This window comes from Xyrauchen texanus, chromosome 8, assembly GCF_025860055.1.
Source record: "Xyrauchen texanus isolate HMW12.3.18 chromosome 8, RBS_HiC_50CHRs, whole genome shotgun sequence".
Classification (NCBI taxonomy): Eukaryota; Metazoa; Chordata; class Actinopteri; order Cypriniformes; family Catostomidae; genus Xyrauchen; species Xyrauchen texanus.
In genome coordinates this window covers 11,499,578-11,519,366 of record NC_068283.1, presented here as the reverse complement: position 1 = coordinate 11,519,366, position 19,789 = coordinate 11,499,578, and the positions used below count along the sequence as shown (strand labels likewise).

Below are 19,789 nucleotides of genomic sequence, written 5' to 3'. Positions count from 1 at the left end.
AAAACTCTCCGTTATCATGGGTTGTGGAATCCCTCCATCTCCGTCACTCTGTTTACTTAATAACTGCATGGAAGTTGATAATCTCCCAATCAAATACAAAAACCCCCTCCTCATCTCTCTAACTATCGCCAAGAAAGTAATTTTGCAAAACTGGAAGTCCAAAAACTGTATACATATCATTCACTGGAATAATCTTCTAATAGAGTACATCACATTAGAAAAACTAACATACACTAACAAGAATATTATATCTACATTTCTTGATATCTGGAAACCATTCCTAACTCATCTTCATATAAATCAATAACCTGGAACCGGACCAACGATTCTCCCAACCACACTACTGATGATATTACAGTAATATCATTACTGTACAGTACTACAGTTATTCAGTATAGATGCCCTTTATATATATATGTATATGTATCTATTTGTATGTATGCGTGTGTATGTATATGTAGGTATGTGTGTATGTATACATGCATGTATGTGTATGTGTGTGCATATGTATGTATGTATACATGTATATGTATAATGTTCGATAAGCTGTACTTTTATTTTATTTAAAATCTGCATACTATTGCTATTTTTTTATTTATTTATTTATTTATTTATTTATTTATTTTTATCAAAGATGGTGGTAGTAGGGATGATGATATTGATACTATTATTATTATTATTATTATAGAATGATTAGTCTTCCCTTCCTCTCTCTTTCTCTATAAATGACAATTCAGAAAATATTACGTATAAATATGTATAACATTTTGTTAAAAATATAAATGGTCTGGGTCGGGCGTCTGTTCTAGGTGCTGTTGGTGGGTGCAACTGGCATATCCTGTTGGCATAATCATTACAGAATCAGTGATTGGACTGACTGGCCCTTCCCTTTCACTGCCTCTGGCCAGATCCCTCCCTCGTGTTAAAGAATCATTGATTTGATACCAGTGCACACCTTGCTCAAAGCCATGGAAGGGAAAAATTAAAAAGGGGGAAAGGAAAGGGGGGAAAGGAAAAGAAGAAAAAAAGGAAAAAAAAAGATGGGAAAAAAAAAAGATTAGAAAGGAAAGGAAAAAAAAAAAAAAAAGGAAGGGGGTAAGAGGGCCAACCACCCATAACATTTGGTTACGTCAGGTCACAAACAGACTAAGGGAGCTTGGTTTGGAGGTGCCTGTTATGGTGCCCCGCGTACTTTCTTTTTTTTTTTTTTTTTAAAGAGGACACCTCAATGGAGCCTAGAAGCTTAACTCACGGGGTTGGGTGTCGCTGGCGTGTGAGGGGAATCGAATATTAAATAGAGGAGAGGTGTCGGTATCTGTGTGGAGCTCACTGGCAGTTGTGGATCAGCCCCCTGACCTAGAGTTTAGAGCAGGTACGGTGACATTATTGACTGACCTAAATGTATTGTTATTAGTACTATTGTCACTATTATTATTATAGATTGCTAGAGCTAATGCTCCTAGTATCCGCAAAGCAACCAGCATTGTGGACGACCCCACACACCCCTCACACAAACTCTTTACCCTCCTCCCGTCTGGCAAGAGGTACCGAAGCATTCGGGCCCTCACGGCCAGACTGTGTAACAGCTTCTTCCCCCAAGCCATCAGACTCCTCAATACTCAGAGACTGGTTTGACACACACGTGTCCTGAGTTGCACTTTAATAACTGTCACTTTATAACTGTCTGCTCCCTCAATAACTGCTATGTGCATAGAACATTATCTCATAGTATGTTATGTTTACATTTTAGAAACTGTCATCTTTTTGCACTACTGAGTACTGGTCGGCGCTGCACTGTCTATTGTCCTGTTCATTGTCAGTAATTTGTTGTACTGTCCTGTACTTTTTGCACATGTTTGCACGTGCACTTTATATAGGTATATATAGGTAGTTTATATAGGTATTTTATTTCGTTGTGTAGTCTCATGTGGTCCTATGTTGGTCCTTTGTTGTTTTTATGTAGCACCATGGTCCTGGAGGAACGTTGTCTCGTTTTGCTGTGTACTGTACTAACTGTATATGGTTGAAACGACAATAAAAACCACTTGACTTGACTTGACTTGACTATTATTGTCATGAATTATCATTATAAATATTATCATTGATACTATCACCACTAATATTAATATATTGCTGTTGTTGTTGTGATTGTTGGGGCGATTAATACCCTCACTAAAAATATACTGATACTACCGGACTGCCCCTATCTATACTTGCGTCACAGAAAGGATCTCATCTGTCTACATACACCACTTTATCGATGACTGTGTTGGGCTGTTTTGTATTTCATTGTTTTTGTTTTTGTGCTTTTTCTCTCTTCTGTATTGTATATGTGTCTCACTCCCTTGTATGTGTTACTCTTTTGTTAATTTGCAATAAAAAAAAAAAAAAATAAAAATTTGTGGGGTGATTTGAAGCGGGCTGTCCATGCTCGGCAACCATCAAACCTAACTGAACTGGAGATGTTTTGCAAGGAGGAATGGTCCAAAATACCTTCATCCAGATTCCAGACACTCATTACAGGCTATATGGAGCGTCTAGAGGCTGTTATTTCTGGGAGGCTCAACTAAATATTGATGTAATATTTCTGTTGGGTATGCCCAAATTTATGCACCAGTCTAATTTAGTTTTGATGCATATTGCAGATTTTCTGTCCATCCAATAAACCTCATTTCACTACTGAAATATTACTGTCTCCTTCAGTTATTTGATAGATCAAAATGAAATTGCTGATCCAAACACCCAATTATTTATAAATGAAAATCATGGAAATTGTCAGGGTTGCCTAAACTTTTGCATACACCTGTATGTGTATGTGTATATATATTTTTTTTATGTATATAAATGAACTATCCAAATAAACCAATTCACTAAAATGAATCAGATTTCCCAATGTTTAATTCAATGTTTTAGGTGGGTGTTTTTGATTATTATTCAGCTCACTTGGATGCGTTTTGTAACAAGACAATGTTACAATAGGCACACGCAACAAGTAATAAAAAATCTGATTAGATTACCTAAAATAGCTCCTGCAGCATTTCTTTTGTTCTGAAATTTCAAATATATACAAATAATGAACTAAACAGTTCATAACAGAATGTTATGTATTAACATGTGTTAACAGACAAGAATCAACATTATTGGAGTTGACACTCTTCAAGTAGCTTGCTGACTTGCCCGTTTAGTCAAGTACAGAAAGGGGTTAACAGGATTTTATTCACAATGGAGGTGAAAGATTTAATGCTAGCAAAGTTGATTTTACGTTTGCTAAACCTCCTAATGTTGGTTAGCTATCTACCACTATCGATGCCATCATCAGCTATAACATGTAGAAACATCAACTCATACAGGCGAGTACTTTGTTAAATCAGTCCTTATCTTTGACACCCATCTATTTTGCTTCTCACTGTATTTCTCCGCTACGGTCTACTGTCGTTGAAATAACCACGTCTGCAGCTCTTCTATGCGGCACCTCATGTTGCGGGCCGGGGGAGAGAGGCAATGTGTGTGGAATACAAAAGGGCATTAATGAAGCATATTCAAAGATATCTATGCCCTGAAGCACAGCTCTGTTGTTTTGTCGCATTGTTAACCTAAAGTGTAGAAACTGTGAGATGGGGCAACCATTGTCATGATGTCTCACGGTCCGGATGTAACAAATCTGGGGTCCAGACCCGGACAGAGTTCCGCTAATTAGTGACCGCTGGCATAGAGTATTGTGATGTTTACTGCAACTTCAGTATCTGCATTCTTACCTTTGAAAACAGCTCGTCTTCTCATGCATCTTTCTCTCACTGCTTTCCTCTTTCCCACCTCTCCCCCATAAGTATGGAGACTTATTTACCTCTCATTTGCTTTTTGTTGATTGGCCATTTACTTGTGACATATAATGATAATACTATGGGCTGGACAGTGAGCCAGACTACAAGCAGTAACATTTCAGGGAGAGGCGGTGGCTTCAGAGCCAATGGAATGCATTATCAGATCAGACAAAATAATGATTCAGATAATTACAAAAATTATTAATATCGGATCCGATAATAAGGATGTCTGTTTTGTTCACCACTGATTTGCTTTTACGACACTATCGATTAGGTTTAGGTGTTGGTTTAGGGCAGTGGTTCTCAACCGGTGGGGCGCGCCCCCCCAGGGGGGCGCAGACACTCTCCCGGGGGGGCGCGAGTAGGCTACGATGGAAGGGAAAAAAAACTGGAAAAAAATACAAATTTTGTGCACATTTTTTTTTATCACTAAACTACTGTCATAAAAAGTTATAGTTTTGTATATACATAACTCCTGAATAAAAATTAAAATGTGTTTGGACTGATTTAAAAAAAAAAGTTTTGAACAAATTTGATTGGTTTGTCGATAGTGAGTGCAAATGCAGGTGATAAGCGGTTTCATTAAGCGAGTCATTGAGTCGTTCAAACGGCCGATTCATCAAGAATGAGACAGATGTTTGTGAATGGGTCATTGAATCTTTGACTCAACCGATTCGTTCACAACACTGAATCATTCCAAACACGATTGAGTATTGCTGTGAGATGCGCTATGGCTATGCTGTGATCTTTGTTTGGATTCATCGGATCTATTTTCGCTGCTAAAATAGACCAAAACAGTCATTATTTCGTCTAAAATGTAAGTGACTTAATATTATTAACTTGTTTGTTGAACTGTCATATGAAATCAGTGTCACATTTTCAATCGTGAGGTGATGGTAAATTAAGTGATGGTCAATTGTCAGCTCTCTTGGTCGTCAGGTCATGTGATGTATGTTGCTGAACTGTATTCAAATGTTATAAATATAAAAACACCACATTTTGAAATTTAACTGCAGTATGTTAATTTAGTTTATTTGTGTGTGCTGCGCTCATAGACTTTAGAAAACGGCGCTCATTTGTTTGATTTCAACCTGTCTTTGCAAGGCTGCGAAACTCATATTTTGCATATAAGTGCACGCCTTCACACAAAAACTAGACCTCTGGCATGGCCGCATCAGTCGAGGGAACTGCGACATGTTCCCCAGCCTTGCAGACTTTATCACTGATGCAGGCACGTCACACGATTTCTCCTCCCTATTTCAATCAGCGTCTGAGCACCTGTCAGCAATGAGAAAACAATTTGCGACATACTTTAAAGAGGATTATCGCTCTTTTGCGTGGGTTCGAGATCCGTTTGTGTGCACAGCAAACGAGCTATCAATTGATATGCAGGAACGGCTTATTGAGCTGAAGAGTGACAGTAGACTGAAGGAACTCTTTAGCTCCTGCCCTCTTTCGTCATTCTGGGCAGCATGATGCAGGAATACCCTGAACTCTGTGACGTCGCCTTGAAGATTCTCATTCCTTTCGCGTCAACATATTTGTGTGAGGCAGGATTCTCAAAAATGACTGCACTCAAAACGAAATACCGCAATCGTGCACAAATCGAGGATGATTTGAGGCTATGTTTATCAAACATTGAGCCAAGAATTGAGGATCTTTGCAAGGCAAAGCAGGCTCAGGTCTCACATTAACATCACCTACCAGCAAGCTTCTGTAAAAAATGCAGATGATGCCTACTATTAGGCCTAGTAATAATAACAATAATAAAGCATAAATTAATATCAGAGGTTTGGTGCCAATTCCCAATTATAGCAATAGCCTAGTAATGATAATAGGCCTACTGATGATGATAATAATAATTATAATAATAATAACAACAATAAAGCATGTAACCTCATATAATTATATAGCAATAGCCTAGTAATGATGATAGGCCTACTACTACTCATAATAATAATAATAATAATAATAATAATAATAATAATAATGCCTGCAAGCTCACATTAGAAGTCTGGTGCTACTGCCAATTATTATAATAATAATAATAATAATAATAACAACAATAAAGCGCGGGGCGGGGGGGCACTGAGGCCCCAACTGCAATGAACCAGCTTTGGGGGGGCCCAGCTTGCAAAAGGTTGAGAACCCCTGGTTTAGGGTATGGATGTCTGTTTTGTTCACCCTCATTTGCTTTTAGGACACTATCCGTTAGGTTTAGGTGTTGGTTTAGGGTATGGATGTCTGTTTTTTTCACCTCTCATTTGCTTTTAGGACACTATCGATTAGGTTTAGGTGTTGGTTTAGGGTATGGATGTCTGTTTTGTTCACCTCTCATTTGCTTTTAGGACACTATCGGTTAGATTTAGGTGTTAGTTAAAGGTAAGGATGTCTGTTTTGTTCACCTCTCATTTGCTTTTAGGACTATCGGTTAGATTTAAGTGTTATTTAAAGGTAAGGATGTCTGTTTTGTTCACCTCACATTTGCTTATAGGACTCTATCGGTTAGGTTTAGGTGTTGGTGTAGGGTGAGGATGTCTGTTTTTTCACCTCTCATTTGCTTTTAGGACACTGTCGGTTAGATTCAGGTGTTGGTTTAGGGTATGGATATCTGTTTTGTTCACCTCTCATTTGCTTTTAGGACACAATCGGTTAGATTTAGGTGTTGGTTTAGGGTGAGGATGTCTGTTTTGTTCACCTCTCATTTGCTTTTAGGACACTCTTTTAGGTTTAGGTGTTGGTTTAGGGTAAGGATGTCTGTTTTGTTCACCTCTCATTTGCTTTTAGGACACTATCGTTTAGATTTAGGTGTTGGTTTAGGATAAGGATGTCTGTTTTATTCACCTCTCATTTGCTTTTAGGACACTATCGGTTAGGTGTTGGTTTACGGTAAGGATGTCTGTTTTATTCACCTCTCATTTGCTTTTAGGACACTATCGATTAGGTTTAGGTGTTGGTTTAGGGTATGGATGTCTGTTTTGTTCACCTCTCATTTGCTTTTAGGACACTATCGGTTAGATTTAGGTGTTAGTTAAAGGTAAGGATGTCTGTTTTGTTCACCTCTCATTTGCTTTTAGGACTATCGGTTAGATTTAAGTGTTATTTAAAGGTAAGGATGTCTGTTTTGTTTACCTCACATTTGCTTGTAGGACTCTATCGGTTAGGTTTAGGTGTTGGTGTAGGGTGAGGATGTCTGTTTTTTCACCTCTCATTTGCTTTTAGGACACTATCGGTTAGATTCAGGTGTTGGTTTAGGGTATGGATGTCTGTTTTTTACACCTCTCATTTGCTTTTAGGACACAATCGGTTAGATTTAGGTGTTGGTTTAGGGTGAGGATGTCTGTTTTGTTCACCTCTCATTTGCTTTTAGGACACTCTTTTAGGTTTAGGTGTTGGTTTAGGGTAAGGATGTCTGTTTTGTTCACCTCTCATTTGCTTTTAGGACACTATCGTTTAGATTTAGGTGTTGGTTTAGGATAAGGATGTCTGTTTTATTCACCTCTCATTTGCTTTTAGGACACTATCGGTTAGGTGTTGGTTTACGGTAAGGATGTCTGTTTTATTCACCTCTCATTTGCTTTTAGGACACTATCGTTTAGGTGTTGGTTTAGGATAAGGATGTCTGTTTTTTTCACCTCTCTTCAACTTTTAGGACACTATCAGTTAGATTTAGGTGTTGGTTTATGGTAAGGATATCTGTTTTGTTCACCTTTCATTTGCTTTTAGGACACTATCGTTTAGGTTTAGTTGTTGGTTTAGGGTAATGATGTCTGTTTTGTTCACCTCTCATTTGCTTTTAGATCACTATTATTTAGGTGTAGGTTCAGATTTTTGGTTGGGGAGGTACGTTTTACTCATTAAATCCTCCATCTAGTATTCACCTTTTAAAACCTAATTTGATTACAACACCATTTCACTCACTTTTGGCACTCCCCGCTGGACATTTTACTGGGAATCTGCAGCCAAACATTAAATAAGGCACATCATTTTGTTTTGCAAAAGTTTTGCCACAGTCAAGTATTGTTCATGAGATCAGGCTGACCATTTTAGTTTTGTCATTTGTAATCAGTGCCACATTTCAGAAGTAATCTACCTACTGCTTGTTGCTGGAAAAGTTACTCTGTTTTTAAGCAAAAAATGCCTCAACTTCTGTCACACTACTGATAAATGTAGTTATGTAGTTGTTTTGTTGCTACTTTCAGTTATAAGTTATTTCACAAACTGCTTTCCACCCATCTATTCCCTCATCCTGCAAAACTCAAACACTGAACTCTAGTAACGACTCTTTCTCACACCTCGTTTACTTGCCCACATGAGAGCCCAACTCATTTATCTCTCCTCGCACGTCTGTTGTCTCTGATTGCGCTCTTTCTCTCCACACTGTCATTGACTTTCACTCACTACATCTCACTTCATTGGGCCTGGATCATTATGTTTAAGCACCACTTAAGGTTTTCTCATGTGGTATTGAATAGTGTATGTGTGCATATTTTCTCCATTGTTCAGATCTGAATAAACACAAGCGCTACGAGATCAGACTGAGCGTGTATAATGCTGTAGGGGAGGGGCCCACCAGTTCACCCCAGGAAGTGTTTGTGGGAGAGGCGGGTAAGGATACAGACACTCCACCTTGATGCTCCAACTCAATATTTTCAATTTCACAGTCACTAATCAAAGTTGGTGCAGCAGTTGTGTCAGTCAGTGTGAGGTTGAATCTCATGAAAACATGTCCAGGTCTACAATAGTAGAGTTTACTTAAAGGAAATGAAGCCTGTTTTTAGAACCAATAAGATGCTTTGCAAAGTGACATTATTATCATGCAGATTAAGTACATTGCCATTACCGTAATGCATCCAGATGTTTTACGTTTGATGGTCCATTATTTTCAATTATTTAGATTCTCATTACTATTACACAGTCATGTTTTATTTTAGTTTTAATTTTAATTTTTTTATTTTTATACATAAGTACTATACAGTATATAAGTATTATAGTATTAGTACTATAATAGAATGATTTTCTTTTTTAATCAGCAAAAATTAAAAGCAGTATAAAAAATACTAGCATTATGTATTAATACACAATTTCATTATGTGTATTTTAATATTATTAATTATTTATTTGCATTACGGTAATGATCATTTGGGGTGTGTGGGGGGTGTTGCTCATTTTCTTGAAAAAGATCACAATGAAAAACATCTTAATGGTACTAAAACTGGCTTTGTATTCTTTACACAACCTATTATTGCATATTTCTTTCTTTTCATATTGGGGTGAAATATGACCTTAACATGTTCTTGACAGGTTTTGTGAGATTCACCTATAAAGTTTTTAAAAAAATCAGCTCAGACTGTTCAGGTGTTTTGCTGTAGTTTGGGTTGAATTTAAATATTTCTCTGTATTGTCATCAGTGCCCACTGCCCCACCTCAGAACGTCGCTATCCAGTCCTCGACGGCCACTCGGCTTGAGGTCACATGGGACCCTCCTCCAGCAGAGGCCCAGAATGGAGATATTCAAGGCTATAAGGTGAAACCTTTGGTGTGATCAAGCAATTCAAAGACATTACTTAAAAATAGTCTCTCTAACTATGTTACCTTGATAGCCCCATGATGGTACACCACATGACTCCTATCATGCCTAAAAAAAAAGGTCCAGGTTCAAGTTAATGAAGTGTGTATTTTTGCACCACTACCGACACCAAACTGAATGGAAAACATAATGACTATTCAAACCGTTTTCCTGTCTTCCATTGGTCCAAACAGATAGTCCCACCCCAAACTCATGCCATTGTTTAAGCCAATGTTGCAAAATTGGGCTGCATGAACAAATAAGTGCAATGTTTTGAGAGCGTACCAGTTTTAACACTTTTTGGGAAAATCAGACTACAAATGGCTTACTTATAGTTAACTCTGCACGATAACACTTTACATGAATGTTCCCATTGTTAAATGAATAGTTCTGTAGCGAATACAAGTAGAGACAGTCACAATGTCGGAGAAAAAACTGCTTTATTAAAATAAAAGCAGGCAACAGTACAAAACAAGGGCAAATCCAGAGAAGAATGGTCAGGGTGAGCGTTAGGTCAAAAGCCGGGGAATCAAGATATAAACAAGGGGGCAAATCCGGGAGAGAGTAGTCAAAGGGAGCGTGAGGTCGAAGCCGGGGAATCAATATACAAACAAGACAAGCAAGAGGAAAAGACAGGGGATCAAGGGGGGCTGGCAAGCTAAGGGGTAAACGAGAGGAGTACAAAACTAGACGAGACTAGCGGGGGGCGAAGATGCGGGGTAAACTAGAACAATAACCAACACCCGTGAAGCGGATGTGCTGTGGTATTTATAGGGAAGGTGCAGGTGTAAACAATGAAAGGTGATGAGACGAGTGCAGGTGAAACGAATAATGGGATGATTGAGACGAGTGCAGGTGGTCATAATGTTTTGGCCATAGGAGCGTGCATGTGAGCCCGAGGAGAGAGACCTGCTAACGAACAGGAGATCTCGAGGGAGCAAAACGAGCGTGAGAGCTCGAGGGAGCAAAACGAGCGTGAGCTCGAGGGGGACGGAACGAGCGTGCGAGCTTGAGGAGTGAGTGTGTGTGTGACGAAGCGGGGATGGGGCAGAGGAGCAGGGTTCGTGACAAGTTCACAATAGTCCAAAAATGAAAATCCTCTCATTGTTTACTCACCCTCTGTCGTGGAATATCGCGATGAATCTCTCTAAGTTGTAAGAAAACTCTCGGAGTCTTGAGTTCCAGATGCCAAAGTTGTAGTTTATTGAACACCAACAAACATGAGACCGGCCAGCTGTCCGTTCTGACTCTATCTTCCTGAGTTCTCAGTTATATACCTTTTTGTTATCTTCTTGCCCATTATCTCTGACCAATAGAATAATTACTCTTGTCTCTTTCCTTCGCCACCAATATGTTCTATTTTCCTCACTAATTAAATATTGGTGGAAAATCCCCATCTAATTATTTTTTAAAAAACATACATCAACTGGTAACTCCACTTATTTTTGACATAAGTCATAGTTCATGGTAAAAGTGCATCAATTTTAGAAACACCTGTGTATGAGACAAACAGCCATGTCCCCATCACATACCTTTTACCTTTGCCCTACATTTCAGTGTACCCTCATAATGAGGCGGCCTTGTTTGTTCATACACAGTATCATTTGATTAATGAAAGAAAATACAAGCTCCAAAGATATTTAACTCATCAAGGTAAAACACCATGCCAGAAACATATCATATAAGAGATATCTAACTTATTAAAAGTGTTTTTGTAAGAAGTGCATCCTGTATTTTAATGAGACACACCATATATTTTAGAGATACGTGTCAGCATAAAGGAAATACACCAAAGTTATATGTCAGAATACTACTAATTAACAGAAACAGCAAAACACCAGCTGCAAAAATACAAGACACCATTCATATAATAACTGATTAAAGAAGTACATCCTGTATTTCAAGGTTGTATACCTTTCTTTGTGTTCTCTGCAGCATCAACACTTTTAGTAACCTCATATGCTCTCTCCTGGCTCACACAAAGGCCTAGAAACTCATATAAGTATTTTGATATCTAAAAACATACTAAAATATTGAATGATATATAAAAACATACTAGAATATTAAAATATACTATACCTCATGCTTCTTAGATGTTTATGATTTTCTTTTTCAGCAGAATACAAACTAAGATTTTTATAAGAATATCTCATCTCTGTTGGTTCTCACAATGTAAGTGAATGGTGACCAGAACCCAGAAGGTCCAAAAACGACTCCAGTAGTTAAATCCATTGTGGTGATGGGGGCATCATACTCGCATTGAATTGGTTATCCGGCTCCCACTTCCACCTAATCCTGGATTTTGGCACAATGGTGACAGTTCTCTAACTTTCTTTCATGGAGAAAGTGGGAGCCAGATAACCAATTCAACGTGAGTCTTTATTCCTTATGCTTGTGCTTTTCAGCACAGCTGATCACACACAGCCAGGTTCGTGTGTCACTCTTTCTCTCTCCCCTCCGGCGGTCTGGATTACACTTTTATCCCTCTCCACTCTCACTGCAAACACAAAACAACTGTTAGAGGTGATTTCTCACAGGTGTCAATCCTTACCATTCTGTCTCTTCCGGACTTACTCTCTGCAAAAGTATCTCGGCCACGCCCCCATCACCACAGGCATATCTTCAGAAGCGATGTGACTGAGAAACAGATCAATATCTAAGTCCTTTTTTATTATCAATCTCCACCTTTAACCTGACCTGACCAGTAGGTAGCTGAATGTAAAAGTAAAAGTCAGTTCAACACCAGAATCTGTTTCTCACCCACACCTATCATATTGATTCAGAAGATATAGATTTAACTACTGGAGTCTTATGTATTACTTTTATGCTGCCTTTATGTGACATTGGAGCTTCAAAGTTCACTTGCATTGAATGACCAACAGAGCTGAAATATTCTTCTAAAAATCTTAATTTGTGTTCTGCAAAAGAAAGGAAGTCATACACATCTGGGATGGCATGAGGGTGAGTAAATGACAGAATTTTTATTTTTGGGTGAATTATTCCTTAATGGGTTTTTAAAGGGTTCTTCAATGACTAAAAAGTAATTTATAAATGCATTATAAATCACTGATATGATCATTTTTAATTGCATGTTATAATGCTTAATAATTACTTATTCATACATATTAATCAAAAAACATAAAATGCCCTAATTCGCAATTTATGTCATAATGCAGCAAAAATAGACTGTTATAGTGAGATTAAAAAGAGGGATTATATAATTTTGCTACAGTCCACTTTGTGTTTATTTTAACTATGTTAATGTTTTGACTCACTTGTGTTTTCAATTCCTTGTCACGTTTATGTAAAAAGAATGGTGCCACTTCCAGTACTCAGCCAACTTACCTAGTTACCTTAAAGGGATAGTTCACCAAAAAAATTTAATTCTCTCATCATGCCATCCTTAGCTTAAAAATGTTGGCACCCATTCATTCACTTACTGTGTATGGACCTACAGGGCTGAAATATTCTTCTAAAAATCTTAATTCCTCTTCTGCAGAAGAAAGTAAGTCATACACATCTGGGATGTCATGAGAGTGAGTAAATTAAAAAAGAATTCCCATTTTTGTGTGAACTATCCCTTTAAGTCCTCTGCAAAAACACTTTTCAGGTCACAGCATACTGTATATCATACAATAAAGCCTAATGACCATTAAACCATATAGAACTTTTTACGTACATAGGTTTGTAATATTGGCAGCTCCTTAATTCATTCTGTCTATGTTTCCACTTTACATCAAAGTACGTTTTTATTGGTAATTTATGTTAAAGAAGTGCTATTAAGCGTTTATAACATGTGAGGTACAATGGCTCTCTATTTGGCAGGTACTGCATGAAAGTTACCTTTTTTGTAAATGTGATTTTTGTTTGGGATGATCTGAAACTATTGTTTGGGGTTATCAGCTAACTTGTTTGATTATGAAACATTATTTTATTATATTAAAGATATTACAATATATAGATTTTATTCAAATACAAATCCATTTTTTCCTCCCCTTCATTTTCAAATATCTAATATAGTTGCAATTTTAATACAGCTTTAGGTATATAAACTTTTGACAGAAATAAAAGCCCACATTCATGTGGGGAACAATTAGCCCACTAATATATTCTATTCTGTTCGAATAATGACCTGGTGACTGAGTTGTAATTTAATGGTCTGATTTGATCAGACATGGTGTTTGGTCTGACATGTTTGTGAACCACTGCTCTTAAATATTACACTTGAAAGCCTTTAATTTTAAATGAACTGCTTAAGTTTTTATTTTGAGTGATTTGTGATGTCTTTCTAGATTTATTATTGGGAGTTTCAGCTACAGAATGAGACTGAGAGACTCCGCACTCTGTTCCTGCCTGAGCTGAGTGTGAAGTTAAAGAACTTGACTGGCTACACCATTTACATGATCAGTGTGGCTTCCTTCAACGCTGCAGGCGACGGCCCGCGCTCTTTGCCCACCAGAGGGCGTACTCAGCAAGCAGGTGATCTGTTGAACAAAAGTCAATCCAAATTACATCAATCAACAACCAGTGAAGTGGTCTTCATTCTAAAACCGTCCAGTGTGTAACAGCTTAGGAGGAATAATCTAGAGCTTTAAACTCACTGTTTTCCCAAAGCTCCCTGTTGAGAAAGTTATTAATTTTGAATTGGAAAGATCACATCATACAGATTGCATGAGAGCTGTGTTGCTATTTAATAAAGGAGATGGTTTGTCTTTAAATTCTAGGGGTTTTTCATTAGAACAGAATACCATGACAGTTCATTTAGGACTGGGAGTTGGGAACTGGGTTTGAGAAAATGGGCCACATGTAGCGGATGTTTTGGACCAGTCAGCATAAGGAGAGCTGTGCTCCAAGTGATTAACACTTTTTTTTTTTTTTTTGCTCTCTTGAAGAGTGTGACAGTATAGAGAGGATATAACAATGAGAACAGTAAAGGCAAGCAAGAATTTTGTCACAGCTTACGCTAAGACGCTGGGAGATGAGCCAACACAAGCCCACGTGCCAGTCTTCACAGGGCAAAACAGCTTAAATTACGGCAAGATTAACCTGCCCTCTCATAACGCAGGAGTGTTTAACTTTGAATAGATTGAAAAGTAGTTTTATCACTCTGAATGCTGCATCCCAATGTGGATTTACAGCATGACTTTTTCCATCCAGGTACCAGAATTAACTGCGGGAATATTTTGGTTTCAATACAAGTCAACTGCATTTGTGGCATAATGTTGATTACCACAAAAACATTTTCGAATCATCCCTTGTTTATAAAAAAAAAATAAATAAATCGAAGTTACAGTAAGGGACTTCCAGTGGAAGTCAATGGGGCCAATCCATAAACATTAAAATACATACAGTTTCAAAAGTATGTACACAATACATAAACATTGTACTTGTTAATGTTATTTCTCTATGATAAAATCGCTTACTAACTTTTTTGTGTAAAGTTATATCTAATATATATTGCTATGATGACATAACACTGGTCAACTAATCATTTTATCTCATTAAAAATATGTTAACATTTGTAATGTTTACATCTTGTGGCTATATATTTGAAACATATTTTAATATTTATGGACTGAAAGCTAGATAATGTATTGTAAAGCATTATAAAAGAAAAAAATTATAACAGTAACATAATACATCAGTAAAACATTACTTGTTAAATACATCAAATAAAAATACATCCATTTTGCCTCTGCATTATTAATCTTATTTTAATTAAAGTAGGAATAAAAGATTTTTCAATTACACCTATATATGTACACTAATATATGTGATGGAACTGATTAAATGTCATTTTATTTAATAATAATAATAATAATATATAATTTATATAATGTAATAAAAGTTATATAATCAAAAATATTTAATATATTATAATATTAAAAATAATATATTTGACAAAATTATATGAAGCCACACTTTTTTGCCATATTTACCAATGACAGGTATATTTAGATAATGTACTGACATTAAATTGCACTATTTTTATAACATTTACAGTACTGTGCAAAAGTCTTTGGCATGTAAGATGTTTCTCACAAACGTTTGTCTTAAGATGGTTATTTATATCTTCAGCTTTAGTGTGTCAATAGGAAATATAAATGTTAGACTCCCAAACATTACTTTAGTAAATAGAAAAGATTAGAATAGAAGAACAGGGAGCCCTGCAACAGATGTCATGGCCCCCACAAAGACCCCCACTGAACATCATGTCAGTCTGGGATTACACAAAGAGACAGAAGCAATTCAGACAGCCTAAATAGATAGAAGAACTGTGGTGAATTCTCCAAGAAGCTTTGAACATCATATCTGCCAAGCAACAAGAAAAACTGTGTCCAGGTTTATCTAGGAGAATTGGTGCTATTTTAGGGGCAGTATACACGACAACGTTTTCAACTAAAAACAGAAAACCTTTTATGCATTTTTGGCTGTTTGCTTACACAACAACTGCGTTTTGGGGCCTGAAAACGCTAACTTTTGAAAATGGGTTTCAAAGTTCAAGTTTTTGAAAACAATGGCATTATCATCTCCGTGTAAACATTCAAAAACGCAAATTTGTGAAAACGATGACATCATGCGCACGCGTATTGAGTGTTCAGTCTATAGGCATGAACTTCGAAAACTTCGCCCTTACCTATATATACTGTGTATGTATATATATATATATATATATATATATATATATATATATATATATATATACAACCAGTCAAAAGTTTTGAAACATTTGACTGAAATGTTTCTCATGACCTTAAAAATCTTTTGATCTGAAGGCATATGCTTTAAATGTTTCAAATTAGTTTTGTAGACACAAATATAATTGTGCCACCATATTAATTTATTTCATTATAAAACTAAAATTTAATAAAAAAAATTTTTTGGGACAAATAATAAAGAAAAGCAGCCAATAAGTGCCCAACACAGATGGGAACTCCTTCAATACTGTTTGAAAAGCATCTCATTGTGAAACCTCAAGAAGATGTTTGAGAAAATGTAATCCAAAGTATTTAGAATACATTACTGACCTTGAGTAATCTAACGGAATATGTTACAAATGACATTTTACAGCATGTAATCTGTAGTGGAATACATTTCAACAGTAACCCTCCCAACCCTGTATGTATATATATATATTTATATATATATATATACTGTATGTCATTGTGACAATACAAATATTTGCTTACATAGTTGTGAAAACAGTACAGGTCATTGTGTTTCACTCAGCATCATATACAAGATGAGCTATTCTTTGTATGTCTGTGAAACTGCACCTGTCACAAAAACATGAAAACTGGTTGTAATTTTGCTCTTAATCATATTATATTGTTGGACTAAGACAAGGAATATTCCTCATGTGTCAAAGCATAGTTTGTGTAGCAACAGAAATCTACATTGTTTTAGAATTGTATCTACATGTACATGATGTAGTTCCTAATAAAGTTACTTTCAAACTTATTTACTTACTAAAGTCAATTATTACTTGGATTCGGCCATTGGTAAATAATTAAATAATTGAAAACTCTCTCATCATTTACTCTTCTTGGTGACATTCCGGATGTGTGTGACTTTATGTCTTCTGCAGAACACAAACAAATATTTTTTTAGAAGAATATTTCAGCTCTGTTGGTCCTCACAATGCAAGTGAATGGCAATCAGAACTATAAAGCTCCAAAAAGCACATAAATTCAGCACAAAAGTCAACAATTTGACTCTAGTGGTAAATCCATATCTTCTGAAATGATATGATAGGTTTGCATGAGAAACAGATCAATGTTTACATTTTTTTTTTTTTTACTATAAATTCCCGTTCCTGCCCAGTAAGTGGCAATATGCATGAATATTTGGTGAATCGCCAAAAAAAAAGAAAAGAGAGAAAAAAATTATTTGAAAGTGATAGTGGAAATTGAAAGCAAAAAGGATTTCTCACCCACAACTATCATATCTCTTCAAAAGACATGGATTAAATCTTATGGAGATTAAGTAGTCTTATGGATTACTTTTATGCTACGTTTATGTGCTTTTTGGAGCTTCCAAATGCTCATTACCATTCGCTTGCATTAAGAGGGCCAACGGAGCTGAAATATTCTTCTAAAAATCTTTTTTTGTGTTCTGAAGAAGAAAGTCATACACATCAGGGATGGCATCAGGGTGAGTAAATGATGAGAGAATTTTCATTTTCGGGTGAATTATTCTTTTAATACATTTTAGTTACATTTACATTGTTATTCACTTTCATGAAACAGCGCTAAATGTTTAATGAGAATTTCTCATCCTCCACAGCTCCCAGTGCTCCGAGTTTTATCCACTTCAGTGAACTCACCACCACCTCGGTCAACATGTCCTGGGGTGAGCCGAAGCAGCCCAATGGCATCGTAGAGGGATACCGTGTGGTATACGAGCCCTGCACGCCTGTGGATGGTGAGAAACTATGCCTCACTAAAAGCTTTTCCAGAGCAAATCTTTTAGATAATATTCAGCAGCTGATTTTAACCCATTTAGGTCCATCATGCTCTTTTTAACTTACAAATTTGCTGGCCATATATGCTCAAGATGAAGCTACTTTTGGCATGTGATGAATGGCATTCCTCTGTAAAGTTTGCTGCCTTTGCCCTATCATTGAGCAAAGCATGGTTAAAAAATAGTCAAAGTGTGCTGCATTGGCCAAATTCCACTGTAATTGGGATCAGAGTGGAAATGGAGTTTAAAGATTACTATGGGCCGATGTTTTCCTCATAATGACTCCAGAGTGGTCAGGACTGTGGGGAACCAGATGTGTGCACATGCTGTTTACTGAGGGGCGATTTCTCGAAATCTGGAAGAGATGTCTCAATGGCAAAGACCCAACATTAGATTAACACATAGAGCATCACCTTAAATGTAAAATATTGCGTATATGTATGTGTCATTGCCCCTTCTAAGCCCAGCATTATAAACATTACCAAACAATCACACCTTAATGGGATCGTTCACCCAAAAATGAAAATTCTAGCATTATTTACTCACCCTCATGCCATCCTAGATGTGTGTGACTTTCTTTATTCCAAAGAACACAAATGAAGATTTTTAGAAGAATATTTCAGCTCTGTAGGTCCATACAATTGAAGTGAATAGTGGGCAGAAATTTGAAGCTCCAAAAATCACATATAGGCAGCATTAAAATAATCCATATGACTCCAGTGGTTAAATCTATACCTTCAGAAGCAATATGATAGTGTGGTTGAGAAGATCAATATTAATGTCCTTTTTTATTATAAAACTACTTCATTTAACTTATATATTTTCTCATGTTTTATCTGATTTGCATTTTTCGTGCACATCGACCACCTACTGGGCAGGTAGGAGAGTTTATATTTTATAACGTACCTCAAATATTGATCTGTTTCCCACCCACAATATCATATCACTTCAGAAGATATGGATTTAACCACTGCAGTCATATGGATAGCTTTTTTGCTGCTTTTATGTGTTTTTTTGGGGCTTCAAAGTTCTGGCCAACATCAACGTGCATTGTATGAACCTACAGAGCTGGAATATTCTTTGCAGAAGAAAGAAATTCATACACATCTGGGATGGCATGAGGGTGAGTAACTGATGAGGGAACGTTTGGTTACGTATGTAACCTCCGTTCCCCGAGGGAGGGAACGACACGTTGTGTCGGAGAAGTGACACTAGGGGTCTCTCTTGAGCGCCGATATTCACCTCTGACCTATTGAAAAGGGCCAATGTGAGTTGGCAGTCAATATTTGCATACCCCGCCCCCGCATACGGGTATTTAAGCGAGGCAAATACGGAAGTTTAGTCAGGATTTTTCTGAGGAGCCGGAAATGGTCCGGCCACAACAGTGGCTCGGTTCAGCAACATGGCGGAGGAAAGACACAACGTGTCGTTCCCTCCCTCGGGGAACGGAGGTTACATATGTATCCAAACGTTCCCCTTCTGTCGCTCTCTCCACGTTGTGTCTGCATAGGTAATGCAGCGTCGGGTGGCTTCGTTGCGGCCTGAGGCTGGGGTGCTGAGAATAGACTCAAAGCACTTACCTTGCTCCGCGCACCCGGCAGGGGGCGGGTTCGTGACTGAGGAGGAGGTCTGCTGGACTCGTCTGAACCGGCCGGCCGGGGGGCAGTCGTAGGCAGGCGGAAGGCGGGATCGCCGCGTCCGGTGTACCGGGACTGTCGTAATCTGAAAGCAGATTGCCGTGAGAACGGCATTTGCGGGCCAGGTGACCCAGAGGCAAAGGAAATAGCTCTTTTATTGAGAATGTAGGTACCACAGCCCCCGTCAGGGGGTGTGGCAAATGAAAAAACAAAGGATTCTCCTCCCAGCCCTCCACCGGGGGACGGAGCGGTCTTACCACCTTCGGAGCTAACGTCTTGGGCTCTGGGTCGGCTGTCTC

At 37.5% G+C, this 19,789-nt stretch overlaps 1 pseudogene; it reads left to right on the top strand.

Annotated features, from left to right (window-relative positions):
- The window catches only part of LOC127648402 (protein sidekick-2-like), a 117,335-nt pseudogene that overhangs the window by 73,674 nt on the left and 23,872 nt on the right, over positions 1 to 19,789 (top strand).